The sequence below is a fragment of the Lontra canadensis genome, unplaced genomic scaffold, assembly GCF_010015895.1.
Source record: "Lontra canadensis isolate GAN:19392208 unplaced genomic scaffold, GSC_riverotter_1.0 scaffold19, whole genome shotgun sequence".
In the NCBI taxonomy this organism is placed as follows: Eukaryota; Metazoa; Chordata; class Mammalia; order Carnivora; family Mustelidae; genus Lontra; species Lontra canadensis.
In genome coordinates, this window is record NW_022631013.1 from 19600776 (window position 1) to 19623067 (window position 22292).

The 22292-nt window shown below is 35.9% G+C and overlaps 1 pseudogene; it reads right to left on the minus strand.

The window, feature by feature from the left end:
- Nucleotides 1–2053: 2053 nt before the first annotated feature.
- Nucleotides 2054–3221, minus strand: LOC116869572 (annotated as a pseudogene).
- Nucleotides 3222–22292: the final 19071 nt, after the last annotated feature.

A 22292-nucleotide genomic window follows, 5' to 3' on the forward strand; every position in this document is an offset into this window, starting at 1 on the left:
TTGCTTCATCCAGAGCATTTCTTCCCAGACATGCAAGTTCAGAAGATCTGCATTCTTTTTAACCCAAAACAAATAGAGAAGTAGAAAGATCAAGCTAAGAAAACTGTTTCTCTTTTTCTTATTTTAGTGTGAATGTCTGAAAAAGCAAGTGTATATTGTCTGAAAAGAATTGCTCTATCAATCTCTACAAATGTTTCCATTCCTGTGAAAAATCAGTGTGCATTACTCAACATATGTGCCCATCAATCTCTACTAGTTTGAGCGGAGGGTTAGTCTGGTAAAATTTCCCAGTAGAATAACACGTGCTAAAATGTCACTTACTAAAACTAAGAATGTTATTTCACAAAGGTAAGTTTAAAGCACAAATTTAGAATTAGAAATGAAACAAAAACTTTATGAGAATGCAATATATTTTGGAAGTGAAATGCGTTGTGTTTCGCAGATTATTTTTCCCTAAAGTTATTAGGTATTAAAATAAAATTTAGTGCTTTTCTGTTAAAAGTGATTATAGATTTACATTAAAATCCTGACAATTAAAGTATAAAGGAGAAAATAAAAATTATTCATAAAGTCAGGAACCAGAAACAACTATTGTAAATATTTCACACTCCTTTCCATGCACACACATACATATTATATATTTATCATCTATTTCTATTCACTTAAATTATGCAATGAGCATTTTCCTATAATAGTCAATGTTATTTGAAAACAATATTTTAGTAGCTATATAATATTGTACCAGAAGGCTATTCCATAAATTATGTAATGACTAACTTAAAATTGGGCATTTAAGTTGTTTCTAATTTTCTATATTTTAAGAACTCTGCAACGTTCATCCCTGTACATGAATCATTCTTCACATCTCCACATCTCTGGTGATTTTCTAAGAGTAGAATCCTAGGACTAAAATCATTAGGTTTAAGTGTAAGTTATATTTTGAAAGCTTTTGCCAGTTACTGTCCAGTGCTTTTTGGGCAGGTGTTACTAATACGCATTGCACCAGGAGTTTATATTGACAGGTAAAACATGACACATAATTAATAATTACATTTCTTCATTAAATGTGAAGTTGGGATGTTTTCGTAGTGCTTACTGCACCACTATTTTCTGTGATTTGTTTCTCTACGTCTTATTACCAGTTTTCTACTAGAGTATTGGTCATCTTCATCTTCCTATTTTGAATTAAAAAAGGAAATAAATTTTCTTTGTATCATAGATACTTTGGGATGCTCAGGAATGCCCCAATGGAAGAATTTGGGCTTTTATTCTTTTTTTTTTTTTTTTTTTTTTACTTTGCAAGATGGTTGGGCTATTGAGTCTGGACTGTAGTTCATTAAGGACACCTGGGTTAAGTTCAAGACCACAATGTTCATAATTATCATATTCTACTTATGCTCTTTAGCCTCTTTAGTCTTTTTGTCATATTTTTGAAAATGTGCTATGCTGCTATGCTGATTTTAAATGCTGAAATCAAAAACACAAAATTAAATCTCTTTATCAGGAATTTAAGAAAATTAGATACACCACAAACAGTACTTAACAATCCAGAGCGTATAACTTGTGGAAGTTACTCAATATTTTTAAAAAAATGTAATGTGACTTTCATTCCCAAAATACTGTTTTGTAGCTAATCTTAAAAATGTTGAAAACAGAAAAAAGATGGCAAAAAAGGGAAGTAGAAATGACAGAATGAAGCATTATTTTAGGTATTATGCTCAACACTGACAGAAATCACCAGAGGCCATTCTCTCTCAAATATCCCTTTGTTGAAAGAGATGTTGAATATTTTCTTTTGTAGGTTCTAAATTAAATGACTAATTTTAAAAGTCTATGCATTACCTTGTTCCTTACACATAACAGAGAAATTTAGTTTTAACCCTGTATAAAACTGACTCTCCTCAGTTATAACACCTAGTTCTTTCCCGTAGGAAGACTAGCTACTCTTGTCAGTGATACCACAAAGCTTCTGGGCTTACTGGGTGTGTCTCAGCACCCCAGCACTTTGGTGGGGTGGTCAGTGTGGGTGTTGATGGCACACACTTGTGAAGAATCACAGCTTGTCATTGCTCATTCCTAGAAACTGCACATATGCATCCTGGACGCATCCCTCCTTGCAGCTGATTAGGAATGTGTATAGGAGCTGCCTTCTGGGCAGACTGAAATGACATTTGAGTCTGTTCCAAAAGCACAAATGCATGGAGAGCCTGAGGGGACCTGAAATTTGGGAAAACTCTATTTAGAACTGAAGCATGTTGGAGGAAAATTGGTGACACCAAACTAGACTGTTTACTTCTTCTTTGGATCTTAAGCAGCAAAAATGTGCACCATGCCTTGGTCACTGGATACACAGATGAGGGGAAGCATCCTGACTGCAGTAAATGAGATAAATGTGTGCTGCTTGAGAGCCTCTTTGTGGTTCCAGAATTCAATGCCCTGATGAAGCAGCAAATATTTTTCTAAGAGTCCCTTTTTCAGATTGCAGTTTGTGTTCCCTACAGGCTGACAGCGATGTAGTTCAGGATGCGCTTCTATGCAGGAATATCCACAGGCAGCTTCTCGGTGCCGGCCAAGTCCGCAAGCTGCACATGCCTAGCTGCGTGTCCAAATGACCAAGAAAGAACTGCTACTATCACGATACATGACACAAAGGGTTAGGCAGGGTTATAGCATGCAACTGATAGGGATTGGGTATGCGTGTAAACACTTTAATTATGGGGTCCAAGATGACCATGATTCTATCTCATTTCAATGTGACCTCCTTAACTTTTGTAGAAAACTTTATTTTTTAAAAGATTTTATTTATTTTTAGAGAAAGAGCACGTGTGTGGGGAGTGACAGAGGGGGAGGAGGAGGAAGAGAATCTGAAGCAGGCTCCCCACTGAGTTTGGAGCTTGCATAGGCCTCAATCTCATGATCCTAAGATCATGACCTGAGCCAAAATCAAGTGTCAGACGCTCAACTGACTAAGCCACCCAGGTGCCCTGCAAATTTTATTTTAATAACTCTTTTTTAGATTATTCAAGGTTATCATTTTATTGGAAGAGGATTTTGGCTTTTTTTCTACCAACTAAATCTAAAGAGTTGCAGCGAAATGCTCTTTGGGGGGACCTGGAGGTGGGGTCAGGCCGCCCTGGTGCCAGAAGTGCTTGCTCACCAGGGAGGATTCTGGGCACCTGGTGCACCCACCTGGCAATGCAATGAGCCGTACAGGGCTTCATGCTTTTTATTACTATTGCTTTTATTTTGTATATTACATAACAAAATATTATTGGCATTTTACATTTTTTTGAAAGATGATTGGGTTCAAGGCAATTCCAATGGGACTTTTGGCACATTATTAGAATGAAACAATTTTTGAGACTAGTGAATGAAATGTTGAAAAGATGAAACAGAAGGGTATGGCCCTGCACAATTAAAAAAAACAAAACATGGAGCACTGGGTATGGAACATTGAAAAAATAAAATTTAAAACAGACTTTGTATAAAGTAGTAGTAATTGGTGTAATACAATATGAGCTTAGAAAGAGACAATGGAAAGAATAGAAAGTCAAGAAAAAGATCTATGTAAATATAAATAATTTAGAATACAATAAAGTCACTTGAGAAAGATCTATAAATGAAAGATCTATATCTGTAGAGAAAGATTAAATAACAAATGTTAGACTAATCATTGTACCAAAATAATGTCTACATTCTGAAAGAACTTGATATTTCCTTAAAAACCCACAAAAATTCTTTTGGAGAGAACTTTCCAACCAAATATGTCGCAAAATTCAGAAGCAATAAAAAGAGGTGACAGACTTGATTGCATAAAAAACACCCAGAATCAATTTAATAAAAAATAAAAAGAGAAAAAATGTTTTATAATAATCATAATATACATAAAAGTTTCCTGAAAGCCAGTAAGAGAAATATAAAAAAACAGAGGAATGAGAATATCACAAAAGAGGTACATATACGGTCAAAAAAAGGGAGAAAATTTTACGTAAATATAACAAAGATTTAATAGTCAAAATGTATATAACATTTCCTACAATTCAATAAGAAAAAGAAAAAAATGTATCAGAAAGATCTATAAATGGTCAACAGTCGTAAAAATTTTAACCACAGTAGGAGCAAAACAAATGCAAACAAAGAAGTTTTCACCTATCCAACTGAACAAAGATTTTAAGGAATAAGAATAGCTAGTGTTTTCATGGACATCATCCTAGTCTGTTTAGGCTGGTATAACAAAACATCATAAAATGGGTGGCTTCAAACACTTATTGTCGGAACTCTAGAGGCTAGGATATCCAAGATCAGGTTGCTGGCAGATTTAGTGACTAGTGAGGACCTGCTAACCTGAAGACCTGATTTTTACATGGCCTTCTTCTTATTGTGTCTTCACAGGTCAGAAAGGACAAGGGAGAGCTCTGGAGTCTCTTTTATATAGGAACTATCTCGTTTGTGAAGGGTCTACCTTCATAACCTAATCACCTCCCAAAGGCTCATCTCTAATTACCATCAAACTGGGGATTAGGTTCCAACACAAATTTGGGTGTGAGTGGGAGTGATACAAACATTCAGTCTCACCACACCAGGAAGAAAACCATGGCCAGCTGAACTGGTTATACAAGGGAATACAGAATGGTAGTGAAAGAAGGTAGGTATACATCAGCTATAGCCATGTGACCAGCTACAGAAAAGACTACAAGAGTCAGGAGTATTCCTCTTTATTCTGTTAGGAAAAAACACAATTTTTGTGTGTGTATCAAATATTTTTGTTTTCCTATTATCCCCTTATCATGTAACATAAGACAGACTTATTGACTTTTTATCATAGTATTTAAGTATTGTTAATTTTACATTATAGTGTTTAAATTACATGGTATCAAGAAGAGTAAACATCACCAAAGGACTTTGTGTCCTCTTTTGGGGAAAGAGTTAGTAGGTTCTCAGTTGAAGATAGGATAGCCATATCATGTTAGGTGAAATTATAACCTTATCATTGTTTTTATTTGGAAATCAAGTATAGTTTAATGAGAGGAAGATGAGTGCCAAACTGACACGAAATGGATTTACGAAAGTTAAGTTTAAATTTAAAAAAAAAAAATTAAATAATCTCTACACCCAACATGGGGCTCGAACTCACAACCCCAAGATGAAGAGATGCATGATCCTCTAACTGAGCTAGTCAGATGCCCCATGATAGTTAAATTTAAATGTCAACTTGACTGGATCAGGGGATGCCCAGATTATTTGATTAAACGTTATTTCTGGGTAAGGCTGGGAGGGTGTTTCAGGATGAGATTAGCATTTGAATTGTAGATGCAATAAAGTAAATTGCCCCCTGCAAGGGGCATCATCAGATGTGCTGAGGGCCTACAAAGAACAAAAAGCCAGAAGAGGAAGAATTTGCCCCTTTTTTCTGCCTCATTGTTGGTGCTGAGATATTTCATCCCTTCTCCTGTCCTGGAATTTACATCATTGGTTCTCAAGCCTTAGATTCAGACTGAATTATACCATCGGCTCTGCAGGGTGTCCAGCAGTTAGATGGCAGACCGTAGAACTTCTCAGTTTCCATAATTGGGTGAGCTAATCCCTTATAATAAATCTCCTTTTATATCCTATTGGTTCTGTTTCCCTGGAGAACCCTAACTAATACAGACACCATAAATAGTCACTTTCTTGCACTGATGGTAAATTGCTACCATCTTTCTGGAAGGGAATTTGGGAGTGTGCTTCAAAAGCTTTAAAAATAAAGTCATGCGTTTTGACATAATTCCACATCTAGGAAGTTATCCAACAGTAATATCTATGGATGAATTTATAGATTTCTCCACATGAATAGATAATTCAGCGTAGTTTAGAAAACTAAAAAACTGGACACAACTTAAATATCAAATCATTGTGGATTTACCAAGGAAACTATTTCATCCTTCAAAGCTATACTAGGAAGGTTATTTTTTAAGTAACTGTACTTTTATATTAGTCTTATGTAACATGAGGCTATAAAACAATTTGCTCATGATGCCAATTTTATACACCATTTTTGACACTTACAAATCTGCATTTCTGCAGAGAATGGAGCTCTGTTTTAAAGACAAGGGTGTGAAGAAGAGATAGTAATGGTGGGATTCCTCTCAGAAATGAAAGCTGAGTCTATAAATGCCAGTGGTCCTAATAGCTGTCTGAAAAGGTGTTAGAGAATAAAGGTCAGGAACTATATTTTAAATGCTATTTTAAAACCTCAGAACTTTTGTCATTTACCCTTTACAGAAACTGCCTATTTCCCCATAGTAATCATTCCTTTATTTAACAATTATTTTTGAGCACCTAGTTTGTGCCAGGCACTATTTTGGGTGCTAAGGTAGGAGCAGTGAAGAAAACAGAAAAAGTCACTGCTTTCATGTTACTATGTACTCAGATTCACAGTAATAGACATAAAGCAATCAAATATATGTGTCAGTGGGTGATGAGTGCTATGGAAAAATAAAAAGAAGAGTGAAGAAATAGAGCATGTAGCCGCTTTGATTAGCTGACATCTGAACAAAGGCTCCAGGAAGTGAGGGAGTGGGCCATGCTGGCTTCCAAGGGAAAGGAGGACTGTGTAGGTAGAGACAAAGGTAAGGCCAGTGGCCCTGAGTCAGAAGTGTGCTTAATGGCTAAAGGAGCAGCCAGGAAATCAAAGAAGCTAGGGTGAAGTAAGGCAAAGGAAGAATGTAAGAGATAAAATCAGAGGCAATTGGGGGCCAGGGAACATAGCGAGATGAGGGTTAGCAAAGAAATTCTTAAATTATGGAAACTTATATCTGACTTATACCAGAAAGCAAAGAGCTGGAGGGATTCTATACAACTTTTTAGTTAGTCTACCAACAGGTGAACAAAACAGGGTCAATATTTGAGATCTACTGACAGGTATGAAAGGTAGATGGAGGGAGCTTGGGGCTAAGAAGGTGGGGTTGGGGTTTCTTTGAAACCCAAAATGGTTCTGAAATAATTATGCATGGCACATGTTTTTAAATGAAAGTTTGTTTTTGAAAATCTGTTAGGTCAGTGGGTGTTCTCCCTGTGTAACCAAGCGTGAAGAATGAATATCTTCCAGTTCACTTCTGTTTTTCTTGCAAAGAATATGCATACAGAGGTTTGCGATAGAGAAAATGAGTAATTTGAATTTTTCTCCTGAACTCAGAAATGATCCAGATTATTTGGCAGTTTGATGTCTCCAGTTTGCATTGCATTTGCATTTTAACACAACGTCAATAGACATAACTATCTTCTTTGAACATTTTATTCTTTTCCTTTACAGAGTAGTTATTATGATCAGAGGATAAAATAACAACTTAAAATGAAGACTCTGATGGAAATCAGGCCAACCGATTGAAAGAAATTTAAAAAGAAATCCTACCTCAAGCTGTATGTGTAATAGCATGAAATGATATACTCCTGCTGTTTCAGAAAAGATGAATTACTATGAATGCTTCCTAAATAAGAGATGAAACTTCAAAATATTGGCACCTGAAAAAAAATAGAGCTTAACCAAGAAAGGAAGACCCCTACTACATAGACGTACTACATTAGGCCCTTTTAACCATAAATACCTTAAGAAGAGATTGTATATTTATTTGTGAATTCATAAAATATTATTGTGTGTATGTTCTGTTCCAGCAACTGTGCTAGGTACAGGTTAACTTGAGGCAGTAGTGAAGGGTGGTAAGGGAATTAACTATATTATATTTGTCATTTACCCTTCACAGAAACTGCCTATTTCCCTATAGTAATCATTCCTTTATTTAACAATTATTTTTGAGCACCGAGTATGTGCCAGGCACTATTTTAGGTGCTAAGATAAATGAGCAAACATATAGGGGTGGGGGAAGTTACTGGAGAAACACAGGAAAGACTGGAGAACTGGGAAAGGCTTCTTGAAAGAGATATTGATTGGGAACCCAGAAAATCTGGATTGGAAGTATGGTGCAGTAGGAAGATCTTGGGAAAGGGGTCGAGGGACCTAGCTTCCAGTATGAACTCTGCTATTAACTAAATTTGTGGCTTGAAAGGTGACAGGAAGCGGGAACGAAGGGAAGAGACAGGAAAAGCAAGGCGACTATGAGAGACTTTCTAGGGGGAAAGACTGAGGGCCTTGAAGGGTGTGGTTGTTGCCCTTTGCCAGCTATGCTATGCCTGCGGTGCGACTTATCCTGGGTTTTTTGCGTTGAAGAGAAGCAGTTGAGGACAACTTTAGTAACTCTCCTGCACCTCCTTTACTGTCAGTGGACTTTTCCAGCTCCTCCATAACAATTTCTGAAAACTAAGACTGATCTACTATATTGCTTTTCAGTGAGTGCTCCCAGAATCTCCTGCTTGATCACCCAGGATCCTCATTAAAAAATACCGATCATTAGGTCTTACTTCAGGGGGCTGAATCAGAATATCTGGGGCTAGAATCCATATCTATATTTTAAGACCCTTATTAGGTGATTCTCATCCTTGCCCACCCATTCCATTCTCCTCGCCATCCAAAGAAAGTGGTACCCACACTTGTACCCCCAAAGAAGGACACTGTGGGGACTGAAACCTATGGCTCTCGACTCCCTGTTGGGATAGGCTTTCCACTCCACTGTGTAATTTTTCATTTCTGGCCCAACAATCTAAACTTATTTAGTATTTCTATAAATAATGTGGAGAAACTCCTATGTTGTTAAGAAGCATAGCAGGAAATTAAGTTGTACACTCTGATAATTTGATTTTATCTTTGAGCAAAAATATTCATGGAAAAATACTTAAAGGAAATCCAACAAAATGTTAGTATTTTTGCCTTCATGGCATAGATTGTTGATTTTATTCATCTTTCTCTGTTCCCATAGTTTGTGTCCTAAAAAATATGTGCATATAAAATAACACAATAACTTCATTTAACCAGGAATAAAATCAAAGTTGAAATGCATAAGGCTATAAGCGACCTTCAGAGAACTTTCAAAGCCCCTGACAACTTGTGTTTTCAAGATTTAACAGTTTTTGTTGGCTCTGGCCTCCCAGATGGTATGGATATGCTCAGTGATCTCTGACCTCATTTGATTTGTAAAAATGTCCTTTGATCATCAATTTTTGCCCTACTTTTCCTGAAAAATTAAGTCGTCAGAAACTCTGACTCAGGAACACAAAGGATTTGGAAGGTTTCAATTTGGGGGATGAATAGAAATCATGGGGAGTAATATCTGTTCACTTCTAAAACCCTGTAAATCCTCTTTATGAGAAATTTAAAGGCAGTCTTGAAATTCTTGATCTAGGACTTAAAAGTTGATGAGGATAAAAAGAAATGCATATATTCTCAAATAGAGATAAAACCAAAATTTTAAAAGATTGTGATTTACTTTTGATGACTTTTTATTATGAACCAAGTGATTTTTAATTTTTAAAGTTTTGTGTAATATACTATTATATACAATTTAAAATATAAAAATACGAACTATCCACAGTCCTACTATACATTAACATTACAGCATATTTTCTACAGTTTATGAATAGGACTGGAATCATAGACTACATATAATTTGCATTCTTATAATTTTTGTGATATTTTAATATGCATATTTCTCAGGTCACTAAGTAGGTCTTAGAAACATCAATGAACAAATTCCTAACAGTAAGGTCATTACAGAACTGATTTTTTTTTTTAAGATTTTATTTATTTATTTATTTGTCACAGAGAGAGAGAGAGAGCACAAGCAGGCAGAGTAGCAGGCAGAGAGAGAAGCAGGCTCCCCGCTGAGCAAGAAGCCGGATGCGGGACTCGATCCCAGGACTCTGGGATCATGACCTGAGCCCAAGGCAGCAGCTTAACCAGCTGAGCCACCCAGGTGTCCCAGAACTGATCTGTTTTGTTCAGATTATGTATCTGCCTCAAATTACTTAAAATAGGCTTTTGGTATCATGACATATTTGGATAATCAGGAGGATCTTCATTCTATTTTCTGTTATCCTATTATATAATTAGTTACACCTAGGTGAAATAGTGATAAAGGGCAGCATAAGTTCAAGTGAAAAAACTTACTTTCAGTCCTCATCAAGACATATATCTCATGGATGGAGATTTATATAAAAAAAGCTTATGATTAAATAATCAATATCAACTTTTTAAATAGGAAATATAACTTGTGATAACAGATGAATCTAACCAAATTTTTGTGAAAGTACTAATATGAGGATTCTTTCCACTCCTCTGTCCTATTTTAGAAGCTGCAGGCCCTCTAAGTTCTGTACAATGTAGGGAAAATAGATAGCCACCGACCTTGGACAATCTTCAGAAACATTTATTGACATAAGCATTGAAATATTTCCAGATGGATGTGGACTCTGAATATCTAGGTATTGATATATCACCTGGAGTCTTCCCTATTTATTTCTCAATAAATCAGATGACAGCCAAAGCTAGATAAGCCCTATACTCGAAGAAAGAGAAAGGTAACATATTCTTATATAAATGACATAGCAGGTAACTGCTGATACCACATGGAAAAACACTGGATAATAGAAAGCTCTATTAGTGCCTAATCTTGGAGACCAGAAGTAATATGCCTTGGAATCTTTTTTTTTTTTTTTTTTGATCCCAGGAAATTCAAGTGTAGCTCCTCTGATCTTTCAGTAGGAAGATTATGTTCCTCCAATTTCAGTTAAAACCCTTACAAAAAATTCCTTAAGCTTTTTTCACATTAGAATTTCCTTTTTAGTTCCTATAGTGACACATGCTCTTTACATTTAAACTTAAATTGTCTTGTATCAATCACCAAGTAGTTCTTTTGGGGCTTGAGAAAAAATTCATTCATAAAACATGAAGAATGCAAAGTGGCTCTTTTCCTAACTCTGAATTCAGTTATATCATGTTGATATCTTGAAATCAGCCACAGTGAGAGTACAGAAATCAACAAACACTTTAAGTCAGAACCCTTACCTCTAGCCCCGTCAGCCTTGCTTGACCAGACCACCACTGTCTATAGAGCTCCACAAATGACTAAAGCGTGAGAAGTCTGATAATCATGTACTTCATGGCCCTGATTTTAATGTAGATATCATTAATTGGCTCTTGCTGGCTGTAGGATGTAGAGACTAGACACAACAGTATAAGCTATTTGTAAAGAAAAATGAGAGCCAAGTTTCCCATTTAGGAGCACTCCAAAGTGACCCAAAGAATGATTATAGAAAACTTTCTTCTTCCTTTAGTTCAAAGAAGAAAGAAGATGACAAAGATGAAGAATGAACAGGAGGAAGTAGAGGAGAAGGTAAAAGAGAAAAGAAGGAAAAGGAAGAAAAAAATGGGGATGAAAAAAGTGCTTGTCAAAAATACTGCCTTTTCATAGTGGCCAGAATGCACAGTCATTATTCATCCTTTGTTTCAAAAAGCACTTTTACTGTGGATTTTATTTTCCTTTTTTTTCCTTTTCTTTCTTTTTTTTTTAAATAGCAATATTAGAATACCCTACAACATGCCCTCCTATCAGTACAGGAATATTCTGGACCATGCTTTGTTCCTGCCCTTCACAATCAAGACTGTTCACTCCTTGGAGGGCCCTACTCCATTAATGAGTCATAATGTTCTTTTTCTGAGGTTCAATGACACAAATAAAGGATCCTCAGATGTAAAAGAACCAGTCACAGGAAAAACAACACTGGACAAAAGACATTGAACTTGAATCATTGCTTTTGGAGAGAACCAAAGGCTTAGATCAGACTCATTATGAAGTTGCCTTTCAGAAAATTAAATTTCTTATTAAACTGCTAACTTGACTCTAATTTCTCAAAGACTCTTATTTTAGTTCATCTTAGTCAAATAGTCAAATACATCACTTAAAATATACTCTATTGAGACTTTCTGAATATCAAATATATAGCCAAAGTATCAAAATTTCTCATACAGGCAGTTCAGATGAGATGATTTCATAAATTACATCAATGGTACAGCATATATTCTTTAATCTCAAGACAAGAATAATTTCCATAAGTCCAGTATACTTCTAAGTGTTGTTGGTGTCACCATGAATCACAACAAAAAGAAGGTGAAGGTGAAACACAGGTATAGTAATTTGCAGTTTGCACCATATTTCAGGTGCATTTCTGCTTTGACATTAACTTCAGACAAGCACAATAAGTAATTCTCAGTTACCCTTTGTGATATCACAGAGATTTTTCTAATAAAACACAGAAGCAGAAAACACAAAATGTAAGTCCCTAGTCAGGCAAGGATTTTGTTCTATTTTATTCATGAACACCAGATATTTCTACTGTTTAAGAAAGTTACTAGGGAAACTGGGCACTCAAAAATACTTGTGGATCGAGTGAGTTAATGAATGCAAATTTCAGATGGTAACTTTACAATTTTTTTAGAGTTTTCATTCAGTTTGATTGACTCTGCCAATGGTTGTAGTTTCCTTTTTATTTTCCATGGTAACTATACATGTCTGCTACAGAGAAGTAAAGGAACTCTAGTCACAATTCATGTTTTACAATCCTACAAATTAACTTTATTTTCATAAAAACCTCATCTAAATTAGTCATGTCAGAAAATCCCTTAGCTAAGGAATATATGCAACAAAAATTATAACAAGAGTCCAATTTATATTTATAATCTTGCTTGTTAAAATCTTTTATTGTTATTTATTTCCATTACTTATTTTCCCCATTCACAAAAGCACAATGAAAATAAACAAATGCTAAAAACTAAAAACTGGTTTTCTGTTAAGTGAGACAGGGAGCCATCAAAATCCTAGAGGAGAACACAGGCAGCAACCTCTTTGACCTCAGCCAGAGGAAATTCTTACTAGACATGTCACCAGAGGCAAGAGAAACAAAAATGAACTATTGGGGCTTCATCAGGATAAAAAGCTGCTGCACAGTGAAGGAAACAATCAACAAAACTCAAAGGACTAGTATCCAAAATCTATAAAGAACTTATCAAACTCAACACTTAAAAAACAAATAATCTAGTTAAGAAATGGCAGAAGACACACCTTTCCAAGAAGACATCTAGATGGCTAACAGACACATAAAAAGATGTGCAACATAATTCATCAGGGAAATACAAATCAAAACCATGGTGAGATACCACCTCACACCGGTCAGAATGGCTAAAATTAACAACACAAGAAACAATGGTGAGGATGTGGAAAAATGGGAGCCCTCTTGCACTGTTAGTAGGTGGGAAAACAAACTGGTGCTGAGGGTTTTGGGGGGAGTGGGGTTGGGTGAGCCTGGTGGTAGGTATTATGGAGGGCACCTATTGCATGGAGCACTGGTGTGGTGCATAAATAATGAGTGTTGGAACACTGGAAAGAAATAAAATAACATAAAATAAAAAGAAAAATAGAACTACACCATGACCCAGCAAATGTACTACTAGGTATTTACCCAAAGGCTACAAAAATACATATTTAAAGGGGTACATGCACCCTCTATTTATAGCAGCATTATCAACAATAGCCAAACTATGGGAAGAGCCCAAACATCCATTGACTGATACATAGATAAAGAAGTGGTATACACACACACACACACACACACACACACACACACATATATATATAACCTATATTACTCAGCCACCAAAAAGAATGAAGTCTTGCCATTTGCAATGACGTAGATGAAGCTAAAGTGTATATTGCTAAGTGAAATAAGACAGAGAAAGAGAAATAACATATGACTTCACTCATATGTGAAATTTAAGAAACAAAATGGATGAACATATTGGAAGGGGGGGAAAAAAGAGAGAGAGGGAAACAAACCATATGAGGCTCTTAAAAATAGAACAAAGTGAGGCTTGATGGAGGGAGGGAGATGGAGGATGAGTTATATGGGTGTTGTGTATTAAAGAGGACATTAGTTGTGATGAGCATTGGGTATTATATGTAAATGATGAATCACTGAATTCTCCTCCTGAAACCAATATTGTGTGTGACTAGAATTTGAATAAAAATTAAAGAACAAAACAAACAAACAAAAACAAAGGGAATGTCTCATACACTTGCTAACTAAGCACCTAAACTCTGTTTTTTTCTATCAATCTCAAGCAGCTGTGGGATCACCTGGACACAAAGGAACATTCATTTATTAAGGCAGTTTCTAAAAAGAAAAAAAAATACCATATCCACATCTGGTAGTCTATTAGAAAATGTATTATGGTTGAAAATAGTTAATGAACACTCTTGGAACATGTATATTTAAGGAGAATCAACTTAATTACCTTTGTATAACTTAATTATACAGTTAATTAATGTTAATCAGTCAATGAAGTATTTATAATTAACTGCACATACTTGCTATTATATACCACTACACCTGGAGATTTCTTTTAAACAAAGTCTGCCTATAGATGTCTATAAATGAAAATATGTAAAAAAAATTATCTGTAGTGGTAATTTTTCAGAAATACCAAAACATATGAAATTAGACCTTTTTTTTGAAATTTTAATTCTAAACTTCCCTTTCCAAGTTAAGAAATAAAGACTTTCTCACCTGAAAATAAGAAAATGTGATTTTAAAAATGCCCAAGCTTCCAAATCTATGGTAGGAAAATTTATAGTTTTTGGTAACAAATTCTCTTAAAATTCATGAATTATTTAGATCACTGTTTCCCTAATTTGGCTGTGTATCAGAATCTCTTGGGAAGCTTTTAAGAATATATATCTCATCAGTCTTACACAATTCACAGACCTGTGCCCCTGAAACAAATAATTCATGTGTTAATTTAAAAAAAATAAAATAAAACACCAAATAGGCAGACATTTCTTCTAAGAAGATATAGAGACGGCCAACAGACACATGAAATGATGCTCACTGCCACTCATCATGAAGGAAATGCAAATCAAAACCACAATGAGATATTAACTCCCAACTGTCAGAATGGCTAAAATAAAAAATTTAAGAAACAAATGTTGGTGAGGATGTGGAAAAAAAGGAACCCTCTTGCACTGTTGGTAGGAATGCAAACTGGTGTAGCCACTGTGGAAAACAGTATGGAGGTTCCTCAAAAAATTAAAAATAGAGCTACCCTGTGATCCAGTAACCGAACTACTGGATATTTACCCAAAGAATACAAAAGCACTAATTCAAAGGGAAATATGTGCCCCTATGTTTATTGCAGCATTATTTATAATAGGTAAATTATGTAAGCACCCCAAGAGTCCATCCATCGGCTGAGGAATGGATAAAGAAGATGTGTAAAGATACACACACACACACACACAAACACATAAATATTATTCAACCATAAAAAAGAATAAAATCTTGCCATTTGCAACAACATGGGTAGACCTAAAGGATATAATGCTAAGTGAAATAAGCCAGTCAGAGAAAGACAAATAGCATGATTTCATTCATATGTGGAATATAATAAATAAAATAAAGCAGCAAAGGAAGAAAGAGAGAGAAAGAAGCCAAGAAATAGACTCCAAACTATATAGAACAAACTGAGGGTTACCAAATGAGAAGTGGGTGGGGGGATAGGCAAAATGGGGGATGGGGATTAAGGAGGTCATCTGTTGTGATGAGCACTGGGTGTTAAATATAAGTGATGAACCACTAAGTTCTATTCATGAAACTAATATTACACTATATGTTAACTAACTGGAATTTAAATAAAAACTTGAAACTAAAAAAAATAAATAAGAATACATATCTCAGGATCTCTGCCTAGATCTTGGAGCCAGAACCTTTGGGGATAAAACTCTAGAATCTGTTTTTTGTTTGTTTTTGTTTTAAGTATGCTCCATGTCCACATGGAGTCCAATGTGTGGCTTGAGCTCACAACCCTGAGATCAAGACCTGAGCTGAGATAAAGAGTTGGACACTTAACTGACTGAGCCACACAGGCACCCCAAAAGTCTGTATTAAATTTTTTTTCTACAGGTGATCTGATGTATAACCAAATTTGAGAATAGATTTTAATAAGTATCTCCTACCATCACCTGCTATTCTCATTAATTCTTCCACATATTCTAAAAAACTGAATACATAAAAATACATAAATACCTAAAAATTAAGCCAGTTATCAAACTCAGACTTTGAATTTTCTGACTTAATATTTGGTCCACAAAGGACACATAAAATTCTGGAGCACCATTAGGCAATCCAAACACAGTATCTTTCATCTTTCATAGCTATTGCAACCATGGTACCAGTTCAGAATGGTGTGGCTTCTGATCAGGACATACATTATAGAGAAAATAAACAGTAAAATTTTAAATATAAGCACAAATCACAAGGCTTGATGTTCTCAGTTGCCAGCTTTGATTTGTGATTTGTTGCTACTCACACGTCAGCAGCTCTTTTTAGTGTCCTCTACTATAAAAGATATAGAGATTGATAAGTGGTAAGTAAGTACCTTGAACTACAATGGGATTTTAGCTATAAAAAAAAAAAAGAACCCAGAAGGTTATTTTGATAGCCTAGGTTCCCCTCAAAAATTAGAGTTTGAGAGGGCTTGAGTGCAGGTAATTTTGGGGGGGAGTAATCCCAGGGAATAGAAATCAGAGAGTGAGACATGGAAGGAAGAAAATTTAGTATAAGGATGTGTTCTCATTTTGGTCACTGGTGTTGGCACTGGAGTTAGATTACGCTGGGTCTTCTGAGAAGCAATGTAGAATATGCCTCATAATTGCTCGCTGGAAGGAGAGAAAATGAAAGCATTCATGCACAAGCTCCCATTTCCATTTAGTCAAGGATTGGCTCATCAGATGTTTATTCTCTGGCACTCCAGTGTGTCCATGTGTGAGTGCTGATTCTCACAAGCATCCCACAGCACAATGACAAAGGCCTGGAGCACAAAACAGAAGGAATGCCGCAGGCAAAGGTGAAGTGCTCTCAGTTTACATATTTGTATGAAATTCTCAGATTACATATTTGTTACATGACAGCTAGAATACAAGGTGGGCCAAGAAGACAAGAGACAAGGCAACAAAAGTCATCCAATATAGTCATGCATGTATCCTGGAGGCTGCTGTTTTGCAGTGAGTCTGTCATTTAGAGGTGTGTTTCCCAAGGCCAAATACTCTTGATTTATGTATTGAAATATTCCCATAGCTCTCCGAATTACCAAAAATAACATGAAGTTATACTCCTTACAGACTGTACATTGGGAGTTTGTACAATAATGGTAGCTCCCTTCCTCCCATACTGTCAATTTCTTATCCCCATCCAAGGCTTTTCACTTCTGTTTCTACTGAGCAATTGTGTTCTATTTCGCCTGTGACCAGTGAGAAGCTAGCTCATCCCCAAATCTATGGTACACATTTAGAAAATGAACAAGATATGGAAATTAGAGTGGGGGTACCAAGCATCTCAATGATGCCTTTGGGTATAAGTCTCCACTTTGACTAGTATCACCTCACTATCAAACACCATTAGAGATAATAATACTGTCTGGTGCTCCTACACCAGGCTCCTTGGGTTTCCTAAGGCATACAAGTAAAGTGATGGAGGGTCAACACTATTCTGAAGATTCATGGTCAACGACACTTGTAGAAAACCTGCCACAACACAACTTGTTATTATCTGCCATGTTTCTGGAAGATGAACCTTGCTCCTCTTCATCACTGCTCCCAAATATTTCTCAGAGATAAGCCTATTTTGCCTTATATACCATCATCACCAGTATGCATTCTGAAAGTCAAGTTACCATCCCATTCCCAAGAATAGTTTTCCTTTTGACTTAACCTATATATATATTTTTAAATATTTTATTTATTTGACAGAGACACAGCAAGAGAGGGAACACAAGCAGGTGGAGTGGGAGAGGGAGAAGCAAGGTCCTGCTGAGCGGGGAACCCGATGTGGGGCTCAACCTCAGGACCCTGGGATCATGACCTGAGCTGAAGGCAGACGCCTAATGACTGAGCGACCCAGGCGCCCCTTAACCTGTTTCTAATTCCACTGTTTAGACACTGTCTCTGATCGAAGTCCACCTTTTTGTGGTCAATGATAATGTCTGCATTTGACCTCTGATCCTGTTAGCTCTGTGCTACTCCTCTTGCCCTTAGCTTGTCTATTCCCAAGAAGATGCAGGCCCAGCATCTGGAAACATATAGCTTGATCATTTGCTGGGAGATTTGTTGCTACAGGAAACTGTGCCTTTGTGCATTCCTGTTGCGTGAAGGGATTCAGTATTTCATAGAACAGAACGATTCGATTCCTTATGCTTTTGAGTTATTACATATTCCTATGGATGAACTCATCAAATTGAGTCTGATCTAAAATAATACAAAAGTAGAAAGGAATTATTCATTCTACCACTCCCCTTTTTTTGCAGTTCCCATGGATACCCCATCCCTAATCCACTGTTTAATCATATCCCCTATGAATTTATTTCTTTGGCAATGAGCAGAAAGTGATACTAAGACAGGCTTAGGGGAGGGTACATTCTAGCTCAAATAATTGAACAACTAAGGGAGTAATTAACCTCAGTTATGGTTTCACTCAGTGTTCAGTAAGAATGAAACAGACATTTCTATCTTCATTTCTTGGCTCTACATCCACAATGTTATATTCATTTTCAGAAAACTCCCCACACCCAGCCAGTGGTTGTAGGATGACTGTAGCAGCATCAATCCCTGCATGCTTTTATGTGGTTAAAAAAAAAAAAAAAAAGAATTGGGAGCATATCTGAAGATTCACAACAAAATTTTTATTGAGCCTCATTGACTCTTAATGGCTTATTCATTTATATTGGATTTTTATGGATTGAATTGTGCCCCTCTAAATTCATATGTTGAAGTCCTAGCATCTGGTACCTGTGAACGTTACCTTATTTGAAAATAGGGTCATGGCAGATGTCATTAGTTAAGGTTAGGTCCTATGGGAGTAGTGTGAGTCTTTAATCCAGTATGACTGGTTTCCTTACAAAAAGGGAAAATAAAAAAAAAAAAACATAAAAATAAAAAATTAAATTAAAAAATTAAAAAATTTTTTAAAAAGGAAAATTTAGAAAAGAGGCACATGGGGAACACCATGTAAAAATGAAGTTTGAGATTGGGGTGATGCAGCAAAACCCAAGAAATGCCACAGAATGCTTGCAAATCACCAGAAGCTAACAGGAAGACATGGAACAGACTCTCTGTCACAGCATCCAGAAGGAACTAACCCTGTTGACACTTTGATTTTGGAACTATAAGATAATAACTTTCTGTTGTTTAAGCCACCCAGTTTGTGGTACTATGTAAGTACCACCAGGAAACTAATAGATGGACCAATCACCATAATCCAGTGAAAGCAATACACTGGCCAGGTTTGAGTCATGTGCAGGCCTACCAGGAATGGAATCAAATGACAGCACTGGAACCGACTGAAGGAAGGGGTGATTTTCAGGAGTTAAGTTGGAATTAGAGGTTGAACAGAACCTGGTTAGAAAAAATTTCAGCCTTCAACAATATAGTTCTTTATCTTCTCTCAATTTTAGGGGCATCAAGTTTCACTTCTCCATTTATCAGTATGACAAATCTTTATCCTCTTTCAGTCCTTCAACTTCTGCACAAGGTCAAGTATTTCTCAGGGCCCTAGAAACACTGAAAATGTCCATGATTTCCTTCCTGGATTGAAGGTGTTAATGGAAGTAATGTTAATGTAAGATGCCTGGTAGGTCAAATGCTATCTCAGAATCAGTGTATTTGATGAAAACATTCTATTATTTGTCCATAATGTAGGAGACAATTTTGCTATACATATACCAAAGTAGCAGGACAAATATATGCAGAAATTCTACAAAAAGCTAAATGTTGAAATGGCATGTAAAAAAATACCAAAAAGGAAAGTAGTTTTGAGGCTGAAACACATTTTGTGTACTACTGATATGTGAGATACATGAAATTGTGGTTGCTTTAGAGGAAAGGTGGAGTCACTGGTAGTATTATTAATGTATATGTTGAGATAATAAAGTTGAACCATTGGTATATATATTCATGAAATGGGCCATTAACATTCTGTTTGTTTTATATTTAACTCTGTAGGGTCTACTAATTTACAATTAAATTAGAAAATCCACTAGGACTAATGAGCTAATAATTGCAAAGAACTTTGAGCATGGATAAAAGGCACCAAGGGAGGACAAACTTCTATTTGTGAAAATCGAAACATCTGAGACTTTAATTACATCCCTTGCTAGAACTGACTTGTAATCAGCTATAGGGACTAGCTCATTAATGCTCTACTATGGGATCCCTAAACAACATATTGAAAGCCACTTCACTTATCAAATTTAAATATACTTAAGAGCAGGCATTTTCTAATAATTCTGTTTCAGCATAGCAGTTTCTCTTTTTTCACTGAAATTCAAAGGATTCTAATTAGTCCTATAGTATAACTCACCTCTGCATTGTTAGGATTTTCATTTCAGTTTTTAAAATGGGTAATGGGTGTATGTTTGAGGGATATTATTTCAAATATGGGGGAAAGGAATAAATAAATGTGTGGAGATAGTTATGGGAAAAGGCTCAGTGAAGTGCAGACAAAAAAAAAAAAAATCAAAGATATTTGATTTTCAGTGTGGGAACCGTGAGCTTGCCCAAAGCAGCACTGAAGGAAGTGCCAAAGTTTCTCCAACTGTAATATTTGTCAATCAAGTGTTTTAGAAAATGTACAATGTTATGTACACACATACAAGTACACACATTAGAGATTTGAATTGCCAATTTGAAAATTTTTAAGCCTGCTGAAAAATGGAGAACAATGAACAAACACCCTTAGTACAATGAACACCCTTAAATCATTCACTTTGATTACAACGTATATTGATCCATTTTATACAAGTTTAAATATAATACTTATGTTTATATTTAATATTTACACTGGATAATGTTAATTAGTGATCTTTGAGAGGGAATTTAGATGGTGTTTATTTTCAATTAACTCACCTATATATTTTTTTCTTTTGATTTCAAGTTTTTATTTGATTTCCAGTTAACATATGATAAAATTTGCTTCAGGTATAGAATTTAGCGATTCACCATTTACATATAACACCCAGTGTCCATCACAAGTGCCCTCCTTATTACTTATCACCCTTCGAGCCCATCCCCCACCCACCTCCCTCCATCAACTCTGTTTGTTTTCTATCATTAAGCATGTCATACAAGAGACACTTCTTTCCCTTTCTCATTTTTCCCCTTCCCTATGATCATCTGCTTTGTTTCTTAAATTCCACATGTGAGTGAAATCAGAGTGTATTTGCCTTTCTCTGATGAACTTATTTTGCTTAGCATTATACACTCTAGCTCCATCCTCATCATTGCAAGTGGCAAGATTTTATTCTTTTTGATGACTGAGCAATATTCCATTGTATATGTATATATCACTTTTTAAAATTTTTAAATTTAATTAACATATAATGTATTATTGGTTTCAGAGATAGAAATCAGTGATTCATCAGTCTTACATAATATCCAGTGCTGATTACATCATGCATCCTTCCTAATGTCCATAACCCAGTTACCCCATCCCTCCACCCCTACCCCATTCCTATGATTAAGAGTCTCTTATGGTTTATCTCCTTCTTTGATTTTGTATTATTTTTTCCTCTTTTCCCCTATGATCCTCTGTTTTGTTTCTTAAATTCCACATCTGAGTGAGATCATATGATAACTGTCTTTCTCTGATTGGCTCACTTAGCCTGGCATAATACCCTCTAGTTCCAACCACGTCATTGCAAATGGCAAGATTTCATTCCCTTTGATGGCTCAGTAGTATTCCATTCCAATACTATTCCATAGTATTCCATTACACACACATACACCACATCTTCTTTATCCATTCACCCATCAACAGACATCTGGGTTCTTTCCATAGTTTGGCCATTGTGGACACTGCTGCTATAAACACTGTGGTGCAGGTGCCCCTGTGGGTCATTACATTTGTATCTTAAGGGTAAATACCTAGTAGTGCAATTGCTGGGTCGCAGGGTAGCTCTATTTTCAACTTTTTGAGGAACCTTCACGTTGTTTTCCAGAGTGGCTGCACCAGCTTGTATTCCCAGCAAAAGTATAAAAAGGTTTCCCCTTTCTCCACATCCTTGCCAACACCCATTGTTTCTTGTATTGTTCATTTTAGCCATTCCGACAGGTGTGAGGTGGTTTCTCATTGTGGTTTTGATTTGTATTTCCCTGATGAATGATGTTGAGTATCTTTTCATGTGCCTGTTAGCCATCTAGATGTCTTCTTTGGAAAGTTGTCTATTCATGTCTTCTGCCCATTTCTTGACTAGATTATTTGTTTTTTGAGTGTTGAGTTTGTTAAGTTCTTTATAGGTTTTGGATACTAACCCTTTATCAGATATG